The following is a 6,393-nucleotide window of genomic DNA, read 5'->3' on the forward strand; positions in this document are numbered from 1 at the left end:
AACTACTGCCCTTTGGATTCAACACTAAATGCACACTAAGGTCATATTTCTTGCAGGCTATTCACAGCCAGTGTCTAAGCATGTAGTTATTAGGTGCTGTCGAGTCAATTTTCACTCAGTGACTCCATGTGACAGAGTAGAACTGCCCCCATAGGATTTTCTAGGCTGTAACCTTTACGGAAGCAGATTGCTAAGACTTTCTCCCATAGAGCTGCTGAGTGGGTTCAAACTGCCAACCTTTCAGTTAGCAGCCAAGCACTAAACGGTTGAGCCACCAGATCTCCTTCAGCGTCTGAGTATACTAAGGCATTAATACATGCCATCCCTGCAAGATTCAGGAGTCCTCCAAAGGGTGACTTTGGTAAAAGACTCCTCATTGGCCTTTCAAAACTTTCTTGGACCTGGACTGCAATATGAGACTCTTCCTACACAATTCTTTTTTCTCCTGCTCTTTCCACGTGGGTCAGACCCGCATCGCAGTCTGAAGGCTCTCCTGGCTTTCTCCAGCTCCCTCCATTGATCCTTCAAAACATTTCCCCCGAAAAGTCTCTTGTCCCACTAATCCTGTCTTGGTCTCTTCTTCTCAAAGAACACCAACTAACATAAATTCCTTTTAAAATAATTGTGTTCATGTGAAAAATGAATCAGTTGAAAGCAAAATGTAAACAGATAAAAGTAGAAGTAATGTGGGGATTTGGAAAATCACATTGAATATTGTGAACAAATGTCTTAACTTTGAAGAAAACTGCTTCAAAGAATCCCCAAAACATGGCAATAATGCTAATTTTTCTTTAGTTATATTAATATCAATGACAGATATTTAGGTACTAAAGAAAAAACCAAACCTGTTGTTGTCAAGTCAATTCTGACTCATAGCAACTCTATAGGACAGGTTAGAACTGCCCCATAGAGTTTCCAAGGATATAATTTTTTATGAAAGCAGACTGTCACATCTTCCTCTCACAGAGCAGCTGGTAGATTCAAACTGCTAACCTTTTCGTTAGCAGCTGAGCACTTAACCACTGAGCCACCAGAACTCCTGTATTTATGTACTAGTGTGGTTTTACACGTCTTAAATTCTTTGGAACTTCTGCCATCAAAAGGTGGAGTCTAATCCATCTTCCCTGTGTATGGGATGGCCTCAGTGACTCATTTTTAATAAAAAGAATGAAAGGAATATATGAATGGGTGACTTCTGAAGTTAAGTCATAAAATGTAATACCGCTTCTGCCTGTTTCTTTCTCTCTTGGGATTTGTGCCTTTGGATTCTTGAGCAAACATATAAGAAATCAGCTCTTTTCCTTCGACCGGCTGCAACGATCCTGGTGTCGCCATGGGCCACCGCCCCACCTAGTGTTACCGGCATTGTAAGAACAAGCCCTACCCTCAAGTCCCACTTCTGCTGAGGTGTCCCTGATTCCAAGATCTGCATCTTTGACCTGGGTCGTTAGAAAGCAAAAGTGGATGAATTCCCACTCTGTGCAATATGGCATCTGATGAATATGAGCAGCTCTCCTCAGAAGCTCTGGAGGCTGCCGGTATTTGTGCCAACAAGTACATGGTGAAAGTTGTGGCAAAGATGGCTTTCACATCCAAATGTGACTCCATCCCTTCCATGTCATCCACATCATCAAGATGTTGTCCTGTGCTGGGGCTGACAGGCTCCAGACAAGTATGCGATGTGGCTTTAGAAAACTCCAGGGTACAGTGGCCAGGGTCCTCATTGGCAAAGTCATCATATCCATCCGCACCAAGCTTCAAAACAAGAAGCATGTGATTGAGGCCCTAGTTCAAGTTCTCTTGGCCCCAGAAGATCCACATCTCCAAGAAGTAAAGCTTTACCAAGTTTAATGCTGATGAGTTTGGAGACATGGTGACTGCAAAGCACCTCATCCCAGATTGTTGTGGAGTCAAATACATCCCCAATCGTGACCCCGTGGACAAGTGGTGGGCTCTGCATTCATGAAGGCCTTGATAGCACTGCCCGGCTTGATCAGTGCCCACCAGTAAATTGACATTCTTGTCTCTATGTTGCCCACTAATAAATTGAACTTCCTGTCTCTGTTAAAAAAAAAAAAAAAGGAAATTCAGCTACCCCAAAACCATTATACAAGAGAGACAATGTGGAGAGACCCTTTAAAGATTGTTGAAACAAAAACCACGTTAAGCCAATAATAGAAACTGATTGAAGTTTATTTAATATACGATTTGCTTGGAGTAACATTTCAACTAGGGAGTCAAAAATGTTTCAAAAATTAAAGAACTTCCAAAGATTCTTATACCCCATGTTATCAGCATTGCGTGGAAACGGGGCCAGAACAATTTACCCTAAAACACAGCTTCTAGTCTGACCTTAGAGTTTCTGTTTCTTGAAACTGACTGCACATAGCTAATTCTTCAAAACAGCCCAATGCCTAAGGCAGAATGATCGTACTAAGCTACTTACTAGATCATTTGACTTAAACGTGACTTTAGGATACCAGTTTCTTCAAGGCTCAAGGTTCAAAAGAAGATCTCAGGGCAATGGCGTGAGTGGGTCACCCCAACTCCACGGATCCCAGAAATCTGGATTCCAGGAGAATTAAACTCTGTTTCTCAAGAGAAATCCACAAAGTCCTAGCTCCCTCATCCCTAGCACAGGCACCAGACATTTGAGTGAGTGAGCCTTCCTAATTCCAGCTTTTAGCTTTCAAGCCACCTTTAGCTGAAGCTGCGTGGATCAGAGACAAGCAGTCCCAACCAAGAGTGCCCAGATTCCTAAGCAGAGTAAATGTTATTGTTTTAAGCCATTAAGGATTAGGGTGGTTTGTTACACAACAATAAATTTCTGAACTGATTATATTTCTAGATCTCTATCTTTTATGCTTTGATAATGAAATAATCTAAACTTTTGCCAACCCCAGATAGATACCTAATTTCATTCATTTTTGACATCATGCTAGTTTAAAGAGGATAAATTGATTTAAGTTCCGGGAGCAGCTTCCGGTAATCAACCCCCTAAATCCTCACTAGAGAATATAATAAACATATTCCTTCATACTCTATTCAAGCACTGTAAGTGAAACTAGTAAGAGATAGTAAATTTAGCCTGGAAGATAGACTTAACAAATTCACCATTTTTTAGAAACGTGTAATCCAGGACCCAGGTTTATTTCCTATAGTATTCAAGAAACTACTTGAAACTATGAATCTGAAATTATGCTACATTCTTTAAACATATTGCAATCAATAATATGCGAAGCACTGTATTATCTCAGTAGGAGGTTGTAAGGTTCTAACGTAAAGAAAATGCCACACAGGAATGAAGTTCCATTACTGTATCAACTGTACAACTATCTGCCCCCTACAGGGTTGCTATGAGTAGGAATCGACTCGACAGCAGCAGGTTTGGTTTGGGTTTACAAACCTATCATCAGAACATTTGCCTTTTACAGCTTTTTGAGCAAAACAATGTTTAAAAGCAAACAAAGGAGAAAGAATGTTAATAATGCTGCTCTCTGGGCAGTTTCAAATATATCCAATTTTCATTTCTTCTTTTGTAGAACTGACAACTACTATGTTCGATCAGGCTAAGAACTTAATAAATACTAGTGTAACTAATTAAGTTTTTATCCCACACATTTGAAATACTCCTTTACCTCCTCACACTGAAAACCATGTATTTTAAAATATAACTATTGGTTATTGACCACAATGTAGTGATGTAAGGAAAATGCAACTGAAATGTAACTTGCTGAATTATAACATTCTCATGAAATGAGATGAATATAAGGCCAATAAACCTATATTTTAAAAAGTGTTTAATTCCCTGAGAACTCCTTAGTGACAAAAGCTCAATAAAAATATTCATGTTCTCAGCCCAGAAGAACAGAATTATAAATCCCATTGCATATCCCATCCAAGTATTGCTAGTGATGCCCTGAATGCCAGCCCAGTGAAACAAGACAGCAAGAATAAGTCTGTGGAATTCCTTGGGTACTGGACACATGTGATAGTGAAAGCACTGAACTGATTTGGAAATGTAAGATCTTAATGAATCCGAGCATACCTTAGGTCACATTTAACTTAGGCTTTGTCATTTCCTTATACATATTTTTCATTTCCTTTGTACAAAAGTTTGAAGTGACAGAATTAATATTGAGATGAAAAGCAGGTTATCACTGATACGGTTTTTACTTCAGAAGTCCCAACAAATTGTCCCTCTTCTCGCTTATTCTTCTTTCTCCTAATCTTCTTTCTTTGGATTCTTACTCTTCTTCCTCAGTTGATTAGTTAATATGTTTTATGTGCCTTCTTTTTGCTTCCTATGGGTTTGAGAACTATGAGATATAACCTACTCTCAAGGAAATGTCAAGACACAGATACAGTTGATTAGTAAATAAACATCTGATTATAAATATAATAGGAAATCAGAAAACAGATAACAAAAGAGGCTAGACTCAGAGAAGATTGGGTGGAAGAGGTAAATATTAGGGCAGGTCTTCTAGCCTAAAGAGATAGGACAAAAGAATAGGGGAAGACAACAGATCAGTTGGAGTCTAAAGCAATAGGAAGAGAACTGCAGAGGCAATACTTGGAAAACAGCTAATCTGTAAGTAAGGAAACCTTATGAAAGAAGAGATCCTTGAGTGGGACATTGAATGAAAGATATGCAATTAGTTACCTGAGGATGAGACACATTCAAATTTTACTGAATGCCCATTCAAAATAATATTTGTTGCACTGAAATTCAATTGGATTGATGAAAGAAGGGATTCTAAGTATTAAGGCATGAGGAGTAATTGCCCAGAGACAATGAGGGGAGAGGGGTTGATAAATTAACTTGGATGACAAGCCTGGACAACACTACAGAATTTTGACAGTCAGACCAAGACGTGTGGAGTTGACATAGGTGATAACAAGGAGACATTATTGGCATTCACGGGTCTCAGTATGGTTTGTATGAGATGGATGCTTCTTAACCTCAAAGACAGAAAAATGAAAAAACCAACACTGGAAAAAAATGTCAGTGATTCGCCAAATAGAGCTTCTCTCCAGAGCCACATAACACATTTGGATTCTTACGCTGAAGGATATGTGAGGTGTCAGAGAGTTGGGAGTCAGATCCTACAACGCATAATACAAGTATGCTCATTATAAATGTCATTTCCCTTACCACAAGGAAAAGGAAAGATGTCATCGGGGAATTACAAGTGGTAATCCCAAAGGGAAAAGCTATGTTGCTCACGGGTTAAATGCTAATGTGCTGAGAGATCTGGCTGGTAATTAAAATAGAAGCTTTGTAGGATATGTCAACCTCTTGACTATGCAAGAACAGGAATCTTCCAAGGAAGTTACCCAAGCTATTTTATTCTGCAGTACCCTAAGTTTGCCACCCTTTAAAATGTCAACTGTCCTCCTCCATTCCCCAAAGCAGATGTATTGCCTAGCTATTGTATAATAGATGGATGCTTTCTCAGTCTAAAATAGCACTGCTCTAGTTTGTAGGTGAAACAGGAAGCTGTGACATGTTTTAGATTTGTCAGAACAGCTCTATGGCACTTGGCTGACACCTATTGGAAGAGCCATGAAGGTATTCATGCTCCAATGGCCTAAATAACAATTTGCTAAGGATTCAGCACCAACTCTGTTCCATTTATATTCCTTAGCAAGACTTACTCTCTTCTATCACAGTCCTGCCTCTCTAAGCATTATGATGAGCAGTGGATTTGTATTCGTTGGCCTATAATCAATAGGTTAACCTATGTTAAGTTGCTCAAAGTGACCAGGTAAGACTTAGAAAAATGTGTTCATGTAAGAGATAAGCTTACCCTGGCAGATAAATTTACTTCCTTTGCAAACTACTGAGACTGTTAGCAGTATCTCAAAAGTTCACCCTCTCTAAGACATAAACGTGTAAGAAGGGCTTGGTTAGCATTTCTGTTGGGGTAAACAATCAAGGTTACCAAGGAAATATAATTCATTCATTCATCCATTCACTTAATCATTCACTCAATAAACAAGTATATCAGAGTTCACAACCTAGTAAATATTACTAGTGACTAGTGGGCTATATTCAGCCTCCAAACATATTTTTGCCCACATATTAATTTTTAATTGAGTGATTCCCCAGAATTTTCAAACAGGAGAATTCTATATAAGAATCTGGATTTCAGGGTCCCCTAAAATAATCAGATGTGGAGACAAAGCACCTACATTTCTTGAAGGCAACAAATGCTGGCACTCAGCACAAGGTATATCCTAGAGGCAGGCCACCCTGAGCCCTCAAGTTTGCCCCATCCTCTACCCCCATCATTAAACAAACAGCAGGTGGTCTTCAACTAGTTATGTTATGTGTTTGACCTTGAACATGGTTTTAAAAGGCTTTTCTAGAAAAGAACACATCTTTGGGGG

General features: G+C 39.2%; 1 pseudogene; it reads left to right on the forward strand.

Annotated features, from left to right (window-relative positions):
* The first annotated feature begins 1,333 nt into the window (after positions 1–1,333).
* Positions 1,334–1,966, forward strand: LOC101347168 (60S ribosomal protein L10-like; annotated as a pseudogene).
* Positions 1,967–6,393: the final 4,427 nt, after the last annotated feature.

Source organism: Trichechus manatus, unplaced genomic scaffold (genome assembly GCF_000243295.1).
Source record: "Trichechus manatus latirostris isolate Lorelei unplaced genomic scaffold, TriManLat1.0 scaffold00054, whole genome shotgun sequence".
Lineage (NCBI taxonomy): Eukaryota > Metazoa > Chordata > Mammalia > Sirenia > Trichechidae > Trichechus > Trichechus manatus.